The sequence below is a fragment of the Pimephales promelas genome, chromosome 6 (genome assembly GCF_988280905.1).
Source record: "Pimephales promelas chromosome 6, fPimPro1.hap1.1, whole genome shotgun sequence".
Taxonomy (NCBI): Eukaryota; Metazoa; Chordata; class Actinopteri; order Cypriniformes; family Leuciscidae; genus Pimephales; species Pimephales promelas.
This window is the reverse complement of record NC_142774.1, coordinates 29,594,365-29,613,192: the sequence shown is the minus strand read 5'-3', so window position 1 is coordinate 29,613,192 and position 18,828 is coordinate 29,594,365. Positions and strand designations below refer to the sequence as shown.

General features: G+C 36.5%; 1 long non-coding RNA gene across 1 annotated transcript in view; it reads right to left on the bottom strand.

The window, feature by feature from the left end:
* Positions 1 to 14,624: 14,624 nt before the first annotated feature.
* The window catches only part of LOC148978742 (uncharacterized), a 98,279-nt gene continuing 94,075 nt past the window's right edge, over positions 14,625 to 18,828 (bottom strand). The window contains exon 3 of the long non-coding RNA XR_016169030.1: positions 14,625 to 14,659. This is a non-coding gene — a long non-coding RNA (uncharacterized LOC148978742). The remainder of the gene's footprint in view (positions 14,660 to 18,828) is intronic.

Sequence of the window (18,828 nt, the reverse complement as noted above, 5' to 3'; positions counted from 1 at the left end):
TCTCAATGGAAGAGGTTCCAGATGGATGTGAGTGTAGCTAGGCGGAGCTAAGCGGAATGACATCCATCTGGCTAGGGCGGTTAGAACCCTTGGGCCCTATGCTGAGGTGGCCCACCAAATACAACGTCTTGCTTAGAACAAAATGTGTATAATAAAATAATGTTTTCAGAGAGTATATCTTCAAATAACTGACCTCACAGGCAAATATTTCGTTTATTCTTAAAACTATTTTCCAGTGGGGTAAGATACATAAATATTTACAAAAAAATATAACATGTCCTATAATTAAATTGTAAATTTATGGTTTCAATTAAGGAGATGTTTTTTTTTTGTTACTGGAAAGCAACACAAAATTTTACAATTTATTTTCCCATCCTGATAACCTCCATATGAAATGATGCAGATAATAAGGTGCTTAATTTTTTTGCATAACAATAATTTAAAAGTGTCAAATTTTAGTCTCCCGTTTTATGACAAATATATTGTAGCCTTCTTTTCCAGTCTCTGTTTCACTGACTCACTCAAGCACAATGCCACTGTGTGATCTTGCTATCAAGGCTTCAAAAACCCCTGCTTGCTGTCAGGGTATGCTGTTCATGTCTTTCTTCCTCTTTTAAACCATCAAAAAAAAAAAAAAACATGCACATAGATACACACTACTCTGAATGAAGGCTTAACACTCTATGCTGTAATTGAGGCCATGAGATATAGAGCTCTCTAACACTGAGATAAATTCCTTGTCATCCCCTACCTGCGCTTTGATTGGTGAAGAGATAGCACCACTATGACAGCCAACAACTATACTTCAAGCAGCCTGTCAGCAGACACACATCATTTTCCATCAGCAAATCAGGCAGGCTTATCTGTGAAACGTTCTCTTAACGTTTTTGAGTGTTCTTCAGGCATCCTTGACAAGCACTTTAAATGGTTCTTTAATAGATGTAGATTAGCCTAGCTTAAAAAAATCCCAGATAGTATTTTTTTTTTTGTTGGTGGAAATATTAAAAGGGAGACGGATGGTTAAAATATTTTGTGCAATCCCAGCTTGATATGCAAAGACGAGTAGGCTAAGCCATTTGGATGCATTTCCTGATACGTGAAAACAACCAGTACAACCAGTGACACCTAAATTGAAATGAAAATTCTCAACAAAAATCCAGGCTTTTTAAAAAATAAAATAAAAAATAAATAAAATTATATAATGTATAATTGCTTTTGCATGGGAAAGACCATTTGGTGGTTTACTGACCATTTGACTCAGCCCATTGTCATCCCAAGGCGTCACCTAACTGACGCCTTGGGAAGCATTTGACCATGCTTCAATATCTGACGCTTTAGGCACCCTTTAGTGTCAGTTTGTGTTGCGTTACGTTAGCGATTGGCTATGGCAGATCGTGAGTGACTTTGGGCAGATCCAATAGATTTGAACTTTAATAGTGAACCCGCCAACAAGGAAGGAAACGTTTCTCAATGGAGCGGTTCCAGACTCTATGTGCAAATGAAATGTACTAGAGTCTGGTTGAACCAGGCTAGCTAAAGGGTGCCTAAAGCGTCAAATACTGAAGCATGGTCAAAAGGTGACACCTTGGGGTGAGAATGCATTGTTTGACTTTAAATCAACATTTTTTATATTTGATGTGTAAATATCTTGTAAAAATGCTTGTTCATATATTTATGCCATTGTTGTCCACCATTAACTGCCATTGAGAATGGTACCAGATAAATTTATCCATCCAGCAGGTACACTGATGTTTAGGAAGCATGTTAGGAAACAGTCATTATGGGGACAAATTTCCGCTGTTACATTGCTAATACACTTAAGACATCTTTAAACACTATTATGGTTATGGATGAAGAGTTTTAACTGGTTATGCCCGAGACCGTGGTTTTCCCCAGCATTACCCATCACTGAGAACGTCAAACCAATGCAAATGAAATGCACATGATTAGCATGTCTGAATTGAATAGCTATTTTTAACTGGTCGATAAGGCTTCTATACTTCAGATCAGTTTAATTGGAAGTGAAGGTTGTATTAAAACTTCACGATGTATAATCTTAGTGTCAGGTTAAAATAGGTTTTAGAGATGTAAAGATGCTGTTAGCTGCCTGTTAGAAAAAGGGCTGAGATATTTTATTCAAACAGAATCTAGCGAAGTAGAAATAAAAGTGTTCACTTCAAGACTTTGAAAACATTTCTGAAAAACTAGTTTCGAACATTCAAGACAAAGTGCATTTCCATTTCAGTTTTGACAGCAAACATGTTTATACTTTCTATTTATGCATGAGTTAGTCAGACAGGAAGTCAGATTTTATCTTCAAAAGAAGATACTTTATATCCTTAATAATTTATGCATGCATCCATCTCCAAATTATACTGAATATGGCGATACTTCAATAATCTGTCCTCAAAAGCTGTGCAGCCTGCTTTTAGAGTACTCGTAATCCATCGCATTGTACATCTTATTTTATAAACCTGCCTTCAGGCACACACACACACTTTCAGTTGATCAATGTCTAAATGACTCCTGAAATGACTTTCTTTATTGATCAGTTTCAGTCTAACTGGATCAAAGTAACCACAACTGCGCATTTCCTCTAAGTAACGGAAAACAATGAACTAAGCACAATAGTGTCACCTGTAAGAACCTTTTGTGTAAAGAAAATTTCAGTGTCACTCAGTTTTAACTTCTGATACAGTTTTAACACACTTCATCAATGATTGTAGTGAGACATTTCAATATTGCATCATGTTTCTTAAAAGCAAAAAGATTCAGATTCACCTCATTACTTTTCAGTTGGTGGGGATATGCGTGTTTCGTTTGTAGTGATGCGCGCGCACACACACACACACACACACACACACACACACACACACATAAAATAAAATTAAAATCAAATAAAAAGAGCCAATTGCCAAACAGCAAAGTTATCGCTAAGTCTTTATGATAGTTCTTTCTGTATGATAACACTTAGAGTCATGAAACTCACTTTTAGCATTTGCTCATTCTGCACATGCGAATTAGCTGGACCAACCAAAAATATAAAGCTTTTTAGTGTTCTTTGAAGGTTAGATGTTAGTTTAGTTTAGTTAGTTAGTTAATTAGTTAGTTAGGCAAACGATTTTTTAAAGATTTTTGTAATTTTCTTTCATTGAAAAATGATGCCTGTGGTGACATTTCTGTAAATATATTACATTGCATCTTGCATGTTTAGTGACACTTTCAAAGTAAAAATGTTTTATTTATAAACTTATTAGAAGTATTTTCTGACAAAACAATTAGAATTAATTTTCTAGCAGTTGAGTGCTGCAAAGAGGTTAATTTTCTATTGGATTTGAAAATAACACAGTCTACCATATTAACTTATAGTTTACGCACTATGGCAAAAGTGTTTTGAGATCATATTGTGCAATGAGCCATATGAAAACAAGTCTTTATCAAACAATAATCTGCCTTGTAATCATAATTTGTGTGAAAAAGAACAAAAGTTCAAGCTCATTGCAAATAGCTCACCCCAGTTTTATGATGTCTGTCTTCCTGTACAGGAAAGTAGCCTATTTGGTGGTTCTCTAGAATAGTTCACTAAAGCAACACATTTTTCATTCATAAGTTGTAAGAAATCAAAATGAGTAGCTATCAATGGTCTTGCCAATTTATATCCTTATTGTAACAAATGGTATAGTTAAACAATTACAAGTAACCTATGTTACTGTTACAATTAAAAGCTAGAATAAAGATTAAAGTGTATGTACCTTCTTGAATTATTGACTAAACAACTGTTTATCACACGTGTAAAATGTGTTCTGCTAATAATGGATATTAGGAAAAACCTAACTTAGCTTTCAGCTATTAAGAGATGTCAGGAAATGAACATTTTCAGCTTAAGAACATTTTTATTTAGTTTGACCTACCATGGCACTTTGATTTAGAAAATGCTCCCAAACTGATAAGGTTTTTGGCATTTAAAAAATATAAAATGCATCACATATCCTATGTAAACAAGTAATTATAACTATGCTACCACTTTATTGCAGTTATGTTAGAACTACAATATCTAACATATCAACCATGTGTGGATGAAACCATAAAAGACCGTTTTGCAAAAAAACAAACAAAAAAATCTCATGAGGGTGCATGCCCTGGGACCCAACTAAACGGTTCACACTTCAACCACCCAAATGTTCAAACCAAAACTACGCCCTTAACTCAACCTCATGTTGTTCCAAACCCACAAAACTGTTTTTGACAATAATGACAATTTTCATTTTGGGGTGTCCGTTTAAGAATGTTTGAGAATGCAGATATTTTATTAGAATTAGATTTGTTGTGGAACATTTAGCTGATTTCTTTATGTTTAATTTATATATATATTTTCCTTTTTCTTCTTTTTTATATACTTTCTATTCTTTTCTCCCCAAGGCAATATATCATTCAATGGCTTCAAATGTATGTCTGTGTGGTCTGCTGAGGTTCATTCTGATTAAAATTGTTTATTAAATGAAACGAGATGTTTGTCTTATCATACTCAGTAATTTAAATGTAGGCTAACTTTTGCTATTTATGACTAAAAATGTGTTGAGTATGCTGTTTTTTTATATCTCGATATTGTGTGTGTTTATTTATTCACTGTTGGCAATTTAAAGTTCTGAACATTTCTTTTGTGTTTGTTTCAAGTTCAAGATTATGACTGAAGTTCAGTTCTGTCAGGACCACTATCGTCACATACGATTGACAATTAGCATACAGTTATGATTGGTGTTATGGTTCTGTTCTGGGTAAAAAGAGCAGCAATAACCCCACGTAGGATAAACAGAACAGAACCAACATGAATGTATACAGATATGATTAAATAATTTTAATGCACAACATAAGTAGAGAATTCTAGTCTGACTCAGGGGTAAATCAGAATGCCAAATCCTGAATGGGCGAGAGGAGGAGCTGGGGATGGAGGAGGGTAATCATCTCCAGAGAAACGTGATAGCTGCTGATAATACTGAAGGAGCGTATATGTATACAGTGATAGGCGTCGTATTCCTATAGACCTTATGCACCATGAGGAACGTGGGCGCCGTCATCTTTAGAAACTTCCGTTTTTGCAGTCGCTCTGTATATTTCTATGGCATCGCTGTCGGGGAGTAATTAGCTGGTGAAGTGGATTTACTTATTGTAAAGTTAACAAAAGTTATCATGAGCATTGTAATGTTTATCATAAGCATTGCAATGCAGATATCTTAACAAATGTCGACCGGGAAATTTTTTACGAGCAGTTCATTCATACCTATGCAAGAAGATCGCTGTGGAAATACAGACCGGAAGTCAAAAGACAACGAGCACAGCACTGAAAAGGGGTGGGGCTACATAAGGTCTATAGCTTGTTTTCATATGACGTCACGCCACTGCGTTGCCATGGCGCGAAATACAAATGGAGGGCAGGAAGTGATTTGCTGTATGTAGAAAGTACTACAACAAACTCAAAATGCCTGTGTTTTGAGTCATTTATAGCTACTTGAATCGATCAAAACACAAGGAGTTTTTATCGTGTACCAAAATTTGTTGCTCATAAGGGGTGAAAATGCAAGAAATTGATCGAAAAGCTCTGGAAAAACGGCTTGCAAACCTAGTATGTCTGCGGTCGGGAGGAGCCGAATGGGATAAGGCTCGTGTGTAACGTTAGTGATCACTTCGTCAAAGGTGAGTTAATACAACTTAAGTGACTGTTTGTGTAACATGTAACATTTCCGAACTTTGTAAAGTCAAAGTATGTCTGTAAGACGAGGTAGTTGCTGATGTCTACAGCCTCGATGGCAGGAAAATATTTCAATTCAGTTGAAAAATCGCTCCTCTTCATGACGTAAGGATCACGTCCAACATGTTTGATTTTTTGTTTATTTCTTTCTCTTGTAATAGCGTGTAAAGTAGTACAATACGGACTTTCCTCCATCTCGTCCATTGTGCTCTTCACTCCCTGCCCTCCACCTGAATTCCGCGAGTCATCATAATCACATGACTGAAACCCTGCTATTGGTAGCATGGATCAGCTGAGAGGCAAATATAGGCAAATATAGAAAATACGATTTGACAATTCGTGAGCTCAGAATTACAAGGTTCTATCTCCACTTTTGGTCAAAATTGAGTTTTTGACAATCTGATCCATTAGGTGTTTAGTAATGCATGTGTATTGTTATTTTTGTAAAAAAAAAAAAAGAAGAAGAAGAAGAAGAAAAGATTAATAGATAAAGCTATAATAGAAGATTATACTACATAACAGTTTTGCCAGCTGGGATGTAAAAACTTTGATGCTCAATATCTCAGAACTAACCTAAATGGAGATAGAACCTTATAATTCTAAACTCACGAATTAGCATACAGTTAGGATTGGCGGTATGGTGCTGTTCTGGGTAAGGACTCCCTGTGCATCCATGCAGCCAAGCATGGATAAGAGCATTGAGAGCAGCAATAACCCTCCAAAACAAAACCACATGCCAATATTCAGCAACACAAACAAACTGAAATTCTGGATGTATTTTACACACTACCCCCAACGCGACTGATGTTAATATAGAATGGTTAATACATCCTGATGTTAGTGGCATATATATAGGTTAGTGGCACTATAGATCAAATCGAATGGGGGAAGCATCAGCCCAAGCTGGAGCATTGCAACAAGCATGTTGCAGTAGCTATACTGTAATTTAGTGTATGGGATCTATTGAGGGATGCTTACACCTCTAGTGGTAGCAAAATCTGACACAACAAGCATGTTGTGGTGGTGATGGCGCAGTGGATGAGACACATGTCTTTGGTGTGAGAGACCTGGGTTCTAATCCACTATCACTGAGCAAGACACTTAACCCCTAGTTGCTCCAGAGGCGTGCGACCTCTGAAATATCCAGTATAGCAATTGTAAGTTGCTTTGGATAAAAGCGTTAGCTAAAGGAATGAATGTTAATGTTGTATAAATCTGCCAAAATACACTAAAACTATAGTTTGGCAGGGGAAGCATACACCCTACAGCTATAGCTCCAACTAGTGACAACAAAACTTACACAACAAGCATGTTATATAATATATATAATATAACATATATAATATATATAGTCTAGTCCAGTCGGGGAAGCAATATATTCTAGTCGGTCGGGGAAGCATACACCATGTAGTTCTGAGTCAGATGCAGTGCGCAGCTAAGCAATGAAGCACAGTGTGCTTCCTCAGTCATGAACATGATTTCTGCTCCCTTCGTACTGAATTCCATTGTTGTGGATCATCAAGCTATGATGTTGTTGAATGACAGACCTCGGTGAGTATACCTAATATATGTGTGTTACCAATAATCTTGATAAGCTTAAGCCGCAAGCATGTGCTAACTTTAACACAGCATGTGCAATAATACAGTTGAAAAAAGAAGCTCAGTCTTTATTCTATGCAATCAGATAAGGCTAAAACAATGCTTTGATTACCACAGCATTTCGCTTAGTACAGGATGCTCAATAATACTAGAAGCCCAAGAAATGATTATATTCAAAAAAAAATTGCATTGCATTGCAAATGGTGGATGCTGTAGATCCAAAGCACACACATCCACAGCAATTCAACAAATAAATTAATAAAAAAGGAAAACAAAAAAGTCGGCACACCATGGCTCCAAAAAATTGAATGGTAGACTCACACACAGGTGGTTATGTTTCGAACACATAGGCTCTTCATCAGACATTTAAAAGTTAAATCGACCACGCCTTTATACCCCCCACCAAAAAAAAAAAAACCCAAAACAATTATACATATATAAATAAAAATAACATGAATAATACACATAATACCAATATGACCCAGAAGAACAAAGAAAGGCAAAGTAAAAGTCCAAAAATAATGCAAATATGTGAATGTCAAATTAAACATACAAAATTAACATTAATTTAAATAGTCATACCTGCATAAACCAAAAAATCTACTCAACCACATTGGTGGTGGTTGAGTAGATTCCCCTTTCCATATGTAAAGCGATTTGAGTGCCCAGAAAAGCGTTATATAAATGTAACTTTTTTTATTACTATTTCTAACCAGGGCTGCGTTTGTGAAGCATGTAACTCGATGCTTCACTACCATGGTACAATGCATTGTTGAAGAAATCAACAAGCTAGTCACGACTGTTTTCCCAAACCCTATTGCCGCAAAGTGGTCGTTCAATCGCGTTGGTTGATGACATCACACACATGGTGGAGTAATAACTTATTTTAACAAAACTGTTTGAAATTTAATTAATGCTAGATGTTTAGATATAAATTACAGTCATGGCATCCGAGGAATATTTATTATTTTTCTCAGTTATTTCGCTTTATTTCCAGATTCAATCATAGGCTCATTCTTACACGTTTGCATATGCGCAGTCTTCAAAAATGGTGCTTTAAATCTCTTGACAAACTCAAAGACATAAATTAAATAGACACAGGTTGTACTGAATGTCAGCTTGCTTATTTTGCTCAATAAGATTTATTAAGTCAACAATCTTAAAACTATGATTCTAACCACAGGTTGAGAACGGTCATTCCAACCCCACAACTTTGTGATGCTGTTTGCGAATGTTCACTGGAACGATGGTTTCAGGAAACATCAACTCATTGAACTACAGTATGGTGAAAATGACAGAACTTGCGACCAGTTGGCTAACGATGCTTTTGGGAATCGCACCCCAGCACAACACTGATATAGCAATGTTGTTGAAACAACGACAAGCATTTTGCTGATACCTGGATAAGCTTAGCACAGTGACAATGACACCAAATATAGTCTGGGTTTCCCCATACCACCTTACCGCAGCGCGATTCAATTCATGCTGAAAGGCAGTCTGGATACCATGGCCAGATTTTTTTCGCCTCATTTAGGGAACCAATCACAGAACGGGGAGGGAACAGCAAGACTATGACGACATCTATCCCACACACCGACGCAGTTTGTTTATATCTATGGATTCAATGGCATCAAACGCGATCTACCTTTTGATGCAGCATTAGATATTGTTTTAAGTAGTTTAGAATGCAAGTTTATTTTGAAAAAAGAGCTGTTTTTGGCGTTAAACTTCGCGAGACCCCAGTCGTTATTGTTGTCTCGCCATTAATCGCCCTAATGGAGGACCAGGTACAGGAGGCAGTCAATCTTTGAATATATGCCGCTCAGCTGTGTCCCGAGAAAGAACATGCGATAAAGAATTGTCGATACCAACTTCTGTTCGGCAGTCCAGAGGCCTGGATTAGCGCAAAGTGGCAAGACATGTTAGCCACGGAGTTGTATAGTACCTGCTAGGCATCTTCGTGGACGAAGTCCATTTAACTTATAAATGGTAAGTGATATTTATTAATATCATATTGTCATTATGCCTGTAGACTACCTACTGTGGTTGTCACAGTGCCACTAAGTTGTGTTGCTTTTCAATATCAATATACAGCTACCGCTTTAGTAGCATAACTTTCAGCTGTGCACACGTACCCGATTAAAGTTGTCGACGTCATTAAATTACATTTTTATTTTTTTTTAACTTGTGAAGTACAAGCGCAAACAATTTCCAATACAAATAACAACTTCAACATCTATGTTAAACTGTACTTAATACTTGTGTTTTTCTAATCGAAACGATTGGCTATGAGCTACATACAGGAGCATTTGATAGACATTCTTGGCACCCAATAAACAGCGCCGGGCATTCGTAAACCACGCCTCAAATACGAGAAATTGTGCATGTGGTTCCCAGACCCAAGTCTCAACGAGAATTAGGTCTGCCGTTACCCAGGCTACCAGATATAGGCCTAAAACACATGATCCAAAAAACAACTGGGCTAAATAACTTTAAAACAACCATGTTTCCAATAGCAACTAACAGATTTTAAAGAAGTGGTTCTCAAACTTTACCTCCCTTTACAAAAATATGAGTATGTTTTCAATAGCAACCAGATAGCCTTCAGCGCAAGCATGTTTCAATAACAACAGATAGCCTTTAGAGCAAAAATATTTGCGAATATATGGTGTCGCTCAGTAATCACGCCACCGGCTCGCCACAGTGAACATAATTAATGGCGACTGTAGAAGGTAAAAGCCGAATCCCAGACATTTTGGGTGATCTCGAAATCCTCGAAATGGAGACTCACTAGTAGCCTAGACTTCTTGTTTCACTACTGTGCTCTATAACTGGTAGGCGTAGCCTGCTAGGGCAGCGAAGCAAGTGCATTCTGGGAGTTGTCTTTCATCAACATAAGCCAAAAATACAGTTTGTGGCTTTTCTCAGTCTAGAAGGCTCCAAATTCAAAATTCACATTTCTTCTACATTTCATCTTCTAATGACCCATTTTAAATACACATTCATCTTTCCAGAGGTGAAGTATCCTTTTAAATAAACTGTTACTGTCTGCGATTAGATCCCGGCTATCTCATCATTACTGCAACCGACCATGACATCTTTAAGTAATTGTGCAGCATTTCTATGAGATTTAATAGAAATCCCAGTGATTCTTTTGTGTTTGAAGTGTTGAGTTTATATACACCGAATTATTTCTGATAGAGTCACAGTAAGAAAGTTAAAGGTGGTGGCCGAGGCTGTCGATAATAACAGAGTGGTTTCCCCCGGCAACTTCAGGGCCTTATTCATTATTCGACAACCAAAGCAAAGCTTCATCACTCGAGAAGTGCTCATCTTCCCTCAGCCTACACCCACCTCTTCACTTGTGCCCCACTGATAGATACATCCAGACAGAAAGAGATGGGTTGGCTGCAAAAGGTTAAATGAAAGAGATGAGACAAAGGGAGGCAAAAATGAGAGAATGACAAAAGGAACAACGGTAAGAGAGACATAGAAAGGAAGCAGAGAGAGATAGGGATCGATAGACTCTAGTAATTACATGGTGATTTATGACTGAGAGGTGCAGTAGATCGCCTTTAATTTCATACCGTAACTCAAGTTTTTTTTTTCTTCATTTTTTCCCCATGACTGAGCAAGGTCAGTGTGTGTGCATCTGTATGTGTCCATAGGGCAGATCATTTACACACTCCCCCTTCTGCTGAGTAGCTTCCCTGTCACTGAGATATGATCATTCTGGACACGTTTTTCACTGCCAATACAAGTCATCTCTCTTTCTCTCTCTTCCTCCCTCCCTCCCTTTCTGTCTCTCCCACCCCACATTGTATCTCCTGTTTTACTTCTTTTTTTCTCCCTCTATCTTTCTCCCTTCCACCTCCCTCCTTCTCTCTCTCTCTCCATCACACTGGCCAAACCACTTTACTTTTGGCAACTGCTCTTTTGCTGAGTGCAGTAATATGAATATGATGACACGGAGGGCTCAGGCAGTAATCGCATATTTGGGATCTGATAACTGATTTATTAAGCACCCGTGACAGCGAAATGTTTTCTCAGCATAAAGTAAACGTTTCATCTGACAGACCTGAAGCAGTAAAATCGGAATCGACCATGTGAGTTTGTAGTTTCTCAAGCTTATATATTAGAGCACCATTGTTTAGTGGTAAGTTTGTTAAAGTGTCACATCATGCACTGATAACTTTGACTTTTTTACTCAGTTAGATATTTGATTAAAATGTCCTTTAAACAGTCAAAAGTTGCATCATGTCATATTCATACATTTTTGTCTGTTGTATCCTGACTGAAATCCATTTTATTACGTCAACAAAAATAGTTGATAATAAAGTGATAAAAAGACGAGGGTCAAACTGTAACTAAATATTCTAATATTTAAAAATGTACATTATTATCAAACATATATATATATATATATAAAAAAAAAAAAATTATCAAACATATACATACTGTCACGGGGTGTGGTGGTGGAGTGCAGGCTGAAGGAACGGGAGGAGTCCAGATGAATACGAAGATACTGATTTAATCAAAAATACAGGCAGGAAGACAGGGAAACACCGGGCAACATACAACATAAGAACAACATCGACCGACCAAGACAGACTGAATGAGATGGAACTAAATACACAGAGGAATCAAACATAATGATGTGCAAACAGGTGAAAATGATGATGACAGGACGAGGAACAGGTGGCTGATTGGGGAGTGAGTCCGGGAGTAGAAACAAAAGGATCCGGGGAAGTGTAGTGCAGATGACGAGACAAACTGGTGAAGACGACCGACTGTGACACATACAAGCATGTAAAAGTTTGGGTTCAGAAACACTTTATGTTTTTTGAAAGCAAACTTTTATTCTTACCAAATCTGAATTTATTTGAAAAAAATAAATAAAATAAAAATAAATAAATAAAAGAGTAGTATATAGTGAAATATTCCTACAATTTAAAATAAATGATATCCTTTTTAAATAGATTAAAATTTGAATTCCAGAAAGTTGAATTCCAGTTTTAATCTTGTGATCCTTCAGAAATAATTATGCTGATTTGGTGCTCAAGAAACATTTCTTCTTATTATTTTTTTTTGTAAAAATGCAAATTTTTCAGGATTATTTGATGAACAGAAAGAAGTATTTAAAAAAAATCTTACTGACCCCACACATTTGAAAGGTAGTGCATATTTTTGATCTCATCTTTGTTATCACTGATGAAATCTAAAAACACATTTGTCAACAAACATTTTCGTCAGTAATTACATCGATGACATTAACACTTTTCTCATGAGAGTGTTGTGTTGTCACTAGTGCCGTACCAAAGGACTTCATTTCCCAAGTAACGACCTTTCATAAATACAGCTCTTTACTAACAGCAATAATCACTCACAATGATTCTAATAATATATGTAGCTACTGTAATATATCGACAGCACCAAAGTTCCAAAACTGTCATGCACTTCATTGTAATTATGATTTTCATAGTCACTTTTTATTATAACATTTATTCATAACATTTATCTGAGACAGAGGACATAATATTCACATCATATTGTAGGCCTACTGAGAAAAATAATCTGGCATGACTGACATTTTGATGAGTTGTATCTTTTTAAAATGCCTTCCATTCAGAGAGCTGAATGTAATTATATCAAGTAAAAGAAATGACAGAATCTGGGCTGAGAATTTAAACGCATGTGTGGGAGACGTGTTTAAAGTTTTATTTTTTTTTATCTAATCGAAACGAGAGGCTGCTTGCAGACCGAGAGGAGTAACATTGAGACAACACAGACGTAAATCATAAACCACACTGTGTAACAGTGTGTGTGTGGGGTTATTGTGTTATAAGCGTATGGTTAAAGTGTGTGTCAGTCACAAGTGTTCTTGTGGCTTAAACTGTAAACATGTTGAAGAAAGCACGTGTGTGTGTGTGGGTTATGTGGAGCTGCGTGGGAGATTAACATGGTGTGTGTGTGTATGTGTACCAATGCATGTGAGTATTTCTGTGCGTTAAGGTAGATCGTCACCTCGGTTGCTGTTGTGGTGAACCACATCCCTCTCTCCCCTCCTCCATGTTTGTGAGGAGGACGTAGGCGTATAACTGCCGACACACACGGCCTGTTCGACACACAAAATACACAACTTTTTTTTTTTTTTAAATCTTCATCATCCCTTCTTCACCAACTCTACCTTTTTCCCTTTCTCTCTTGACTTTTGTACTTTATGAAAATTTGGCCATAATTCTTGACTTTTGTACTTTATGAAAATTTGGCCATAATTCTTGCCCTTACGTTGCTCACGTGATTCTCTTTTTTTTTAAGGGAGAAATTTAGCAAAATGTCCAGGCTTTTTCCTACAATGAAATTAAAGTGTGGGGAAGCTACTTTGAATAGCTTCCTAAGTTAAAACTCGTGATTTAAAGAAAAAAAAAAATGCATACAGTTAAAATAAGTAGAGCATACAAGCTAATAATAAAAAGCAGCTAGAGACACTACCTGTGTCCCAATGTGAAGGCTGCATCCTTCGAAGGCCGCGAACAGCCTATTCGTCCACCGTTTAGCCTTTGTGGGATTTCCTAATTGTGCAACCAGGTGTTCCCTATTACCACTCATGGTGCCAAGCAACGGCGCGAGAGTACAGCTGCCATCCTGATCATTAATTTGATATAATTAAGTAAACAGCTATGGAGTCAGATTTTATTTTTAGTATTTTGCGGGAGGATGTTTCAGCCCCGGGGCCGCCGAGTCGTGTATTTTCGGCTTACATGAGACCAAGACCATGGCCAGAGCTTGTTTACTGCTATGAGGCTGCGTCCTGAATAGCCGGATTACAGTTTAAACTGTTCACGTATTGGGTGTTAACTTAACATAAATAATGTAATGAAATATGAAAAGAAAAGAAAACATATAGGGACACACACACACACACACATACTGTATGTGTTGCTGGTGCTGATGCTGATGTGACTGGTTCCTCCTCTTCTTGGTCACACACTCTTAATCTCGGCCCTGGTGTGTCCTCAGGGATTGAGGCAAAGAGGACAGGGCGGTTGGTGAAGTGGCTCTGTCCCAACACCTCATCCATGAGGACAAACTGAGGAGTTTCAGCAGTGGGTTTCCCACTCACAGGGTGTCCCAGGACAATTTGCTCTGTCTTCCTAAGGCAGAGCAAATAAAGCATGCCTGCACGCCTACAACAACAACAATGAGACAATACATTTAAACAAACTTTGATTTCAAACTTTCTTACTTTAAATACTTATTTTGTCCTGCATGGGAGTCACCTTCCCCAGCAGGTCCATTTTCTCCAGAATTCTCCTAAAACAAAACAAAATAAAACAAAAGGGAACCACTTTTAAGACAGGAGTGTAATCTTAACATTAGTGAAACCTTAACATTACAGAATATGACACATCAGGATATGAATACAAAATACTCAGAGAAATCATATTTCTGGATACTCAAATTTTTGTAGACATAGCTTGCATGACAGCACTACACAAACATAAAAGTGAAACCCTATTGCCATTTGTTATTATTATTTTTTTATAATAGGCTACCCAAGTGAGACAGACTAGTGCAAATATTACAAATAGGTTGTTGTCTTATGCTGGTCATTTTCAGACCGCAATAGAAAAATTGAGCTGTCTGCTCCAATTATTAAACCAATATTAGCACAAGTTTTGCCTCAAACCACATGACAAATGAAGCCACGCAATGGTGATGAATGAATTAAGATGAATAAGAAACAAAAACTTTTAACTCTGGTTTCTCTATTTGAGTAAATAAAAAATACATTTAAATGTGAATTTGCCATCCACCACCAAACTCTCGACTGCCCTTTTTTTAAAAATAAAAATGCTGTCGTCACCAACGCAATGACTTATGTGGTAGATAAACCGCTTAGGATATATGTTTCCTCTCTTTCACGGGGAAACGAAGGGTGCATTTGGTGTCGCTTTTGAATCGGGGAAGCCTTCGACATGCAGAATTGAATTGGAACAGCCTTCATCGCGGCGCGGTGATGCAATCGGCCTTCAAATGCGACCTTCAGAGGGAGCAGACTTTCAATTGGGACGTCCTTCGTCATGCCGCTGTGACGCAATCGACCTTTAAATACGGCCAACTGGCCTTCAAATATGGTCTTCGGAGGATGCAGCCTTCACATTGGGACACAGCTACTGACTCTATTTAAGGGGGTAAAATCTGGTTAATTATAAAATTATCGAAAATATAATAATAAGTTATAAAAAAAGTATGTATCACACAAAATCTCATTTAGTATTAAATTGATAATATATTTACACACACTTTTTTTAATATATATATATATATATATATATATATATATATACTATATTAGTGAAATTGCATAGACATTGCATGGGCTTCCACTGATGTGATTTTATATCAGGTTAATGATATTCCATTTGGCCTAATCCAACCCCTACCTCTAAATCACAGAAACATCTAGATTTAAACTCTAGATTTAAATAATATTTGTTTTTGCTGATTTATAAGCCCTTTTACAGCTTCAATATGTATTTTTTTTCACTGCTAGTGGTCACTAACCTCTTACAAAAAAAACAAAACAAAAAAAAAATGCGTAGATTGATGATGCAGTGATAAGCGGAATCATGGAACTTGCCCTCATGCTGATGGATCCAAATCTTTTCTAAATCAACATTAGAATAACATACTGATCATATTCTAACATTTCATCTTGTTGAGCTATACAACATTGATTTGCTTTATGTACATTTGCTCACCTATCTAATTAAGTACATGCAAGAGCAGCATCTCTCTGAGAAGTCCAAGTTTGTCTTGGAGCTCTCGGCATCTCGAAAACGCCACGCCTATATTGATCCTCATTTTATTTCTACTTTTGTCCCGAAGTCAGTTTGCCATGATCCATAATGTTTGAACGAAAAAACAACAGCGCGCCTCTAGACGTTACGCACTACGCAGTTGTTGACATCTATCGCCATGGTTACTATGGCAGTACAAGCGGAAACCAGGGATAACGCGGATATTATGTCATTGACAAGTGAAGGGCACTATTACAATTGTGAATTACTCTGAACACACACACTTTCTTCCAAAAATAGAGAGAGAGAGAGAGAGAGAGAGAGAGAGAGAGAGAGAGAGAGAGAGAGAGAGAGAGAGAGAGAGAGAGAAACTGTTTTCTACAGAAATGCATATTAGAATGATTTCTGAAGGATCATGTGACACTGAAGACTCGAGTAATGGCTGCTGAAAATTCAGCTTTGCCATCACAGCAAATAAATTACATTTTTAAATGGGTTAAAATATATATTAGTTATTTAAAATTGTTTTACTATTTCAAAATACTACATTATTTTCTACTGTATTTTTGACCAACATCAGCATTGGTGTGCATAAGAGACTTAAATCAAAATCACTGAATCATTTATTGAACCACTTCTTTAACACATCCATATTGATTAACTAAAATGATTTGAACTTCCCAAAATGTAGCATTTAAAAAACAACAGGAAAAACATCAATACACAACTGGAGTCTTTATGATTTGACCATTACATTCTAGATCCGTTACTTCATCTCACAATTAAAGATGAAAAAGCACTTCTATAATATTCCAAATCCTCTGAGGCATTTGAAAAAGTCTTGTCCTCCTCAGTAGCTCTGAAGACTTATTTGCACTTCATCAAACTAGGTTTGTCGCAATCAAATGTGTTGGTTTCAAATGTGTTTGTGCAATGTGGTTTCACAAAATGAAACAAATACCTGTAATTTAAATGTTGCATTATAATACGATTGTGTACAATAATATGAAATAATCCATTATTGCTAGTAATACAAAGTGAACAGTTTCAATCTCAGATACAAATCACTTTCCAACACACACTAAAACACACACACAGTTTCTCCGAAGCTAACCTCTGTTGCAAAATATATGAAAGTGGGACTCTAGAGCTTCACCAGTGCTTAACCTTGCAAGTGTGTGTCTGTGTGTGTAGGTTGTAGTAGCCTGTTGTGCCCCAGGCAAGGCAGTTAGCATTCAGCTCAGAGGCTTGCAAAGCCTTTCAGGAAAAATGGGCTGCGCACACACACACACACACACACACACTCACACACACATACATACATGTTGAACTCATGCACAGGAAGACATCCACACGTTTTTGACTAACTATCATACATTAGCATATGTGCGTTGTTTACACTCCTATCTCATACTGTGTGACTGCGGGAGTGTCTGGGTCTTAAAGAAAATCAGCCACATAGATTAGATTCACTCCACTGAAAATTAACAGACAATAGTCTCCTTCAAACTCCTGATGGATGCACACACACACTGCTCTCACTAGGATCCCTGCAGAGTTTTTATTTTCCTCAGAGGCCAAAACTTTCCCATAGCACCTGCCGTAATAACAAAGCAGAAACACACAAACTAATGTTACACACCACACTCATTTTAAGTAGAAAAAGTCAGAAGTGAAGCATCGGGAAAAACACGCACACACACACACACACACACACACACACACACACACACACACACACACACTGTGAGGCCTAGTTAATTGGTTTGGCTGGTGGACTTCTTGGGATGAGACTGTGTTATATGAACCTGTTTATTTTGAAATGGCATAATTGATTCCCATTCCACTGGTGAGAAGACATGTGAAATTTGAAAATAAATATCTATTTGGCATTATTTATATATGCATAAGATGGTGTTGTGGTGCAGTTTAGCATGAAAAGGGATCCAGGGTTCAAACCCTGACATATATATATATATATATATATATATATATATATATATTATTTTTATATATTTTTTTCATATATTTTTTTTTCATTTTTATATTTTTTTTCGGTAACACTTTATTTTACGACCCGCAAACAACTGGGTAAGTACACAGAAATTACGGTGTACGTTTCTGTAATTATAATGTACTTCCGTGTAAGTATAAGGGAACAATATGTTAAGTTTGGGGTAATAAAGTGGTAACAAGCAGATATACAACCTGCAAATAAATTCGTAAGTACACTGAAATTACGATGTACGTTTCTGTAATTATAGTGTTTCCGTGTAAGGGAACAATATGTTAAGTTTGGGGTAATAAGGGGGTAACAAGCAGATATACAAGCAAATTATTTAATTAGTTAAAAAATAACAGGTACCTATTCTTTTAATATATTCCAGACAATAAATGTACGTCTGTTGTTAATAAAATGTATCATATTTCTGGCTAAATATGTTCTTGTGCAATGTTACAGGGTAATTTTGACATCTTGAAAATTAAATAATTAAATTTAAAATAAGATTAAAATTAAAATTAAATAAGAAAATTAAATTATATATATATATATATATATATATATATATATACATATATATATATATATATGTATATGATAAAAATCAAATGTATTGGCTTTTCTTACTAGATTACTTAATGTTAAATCAAAATAATTATTTTCTGTTATGATTTTAA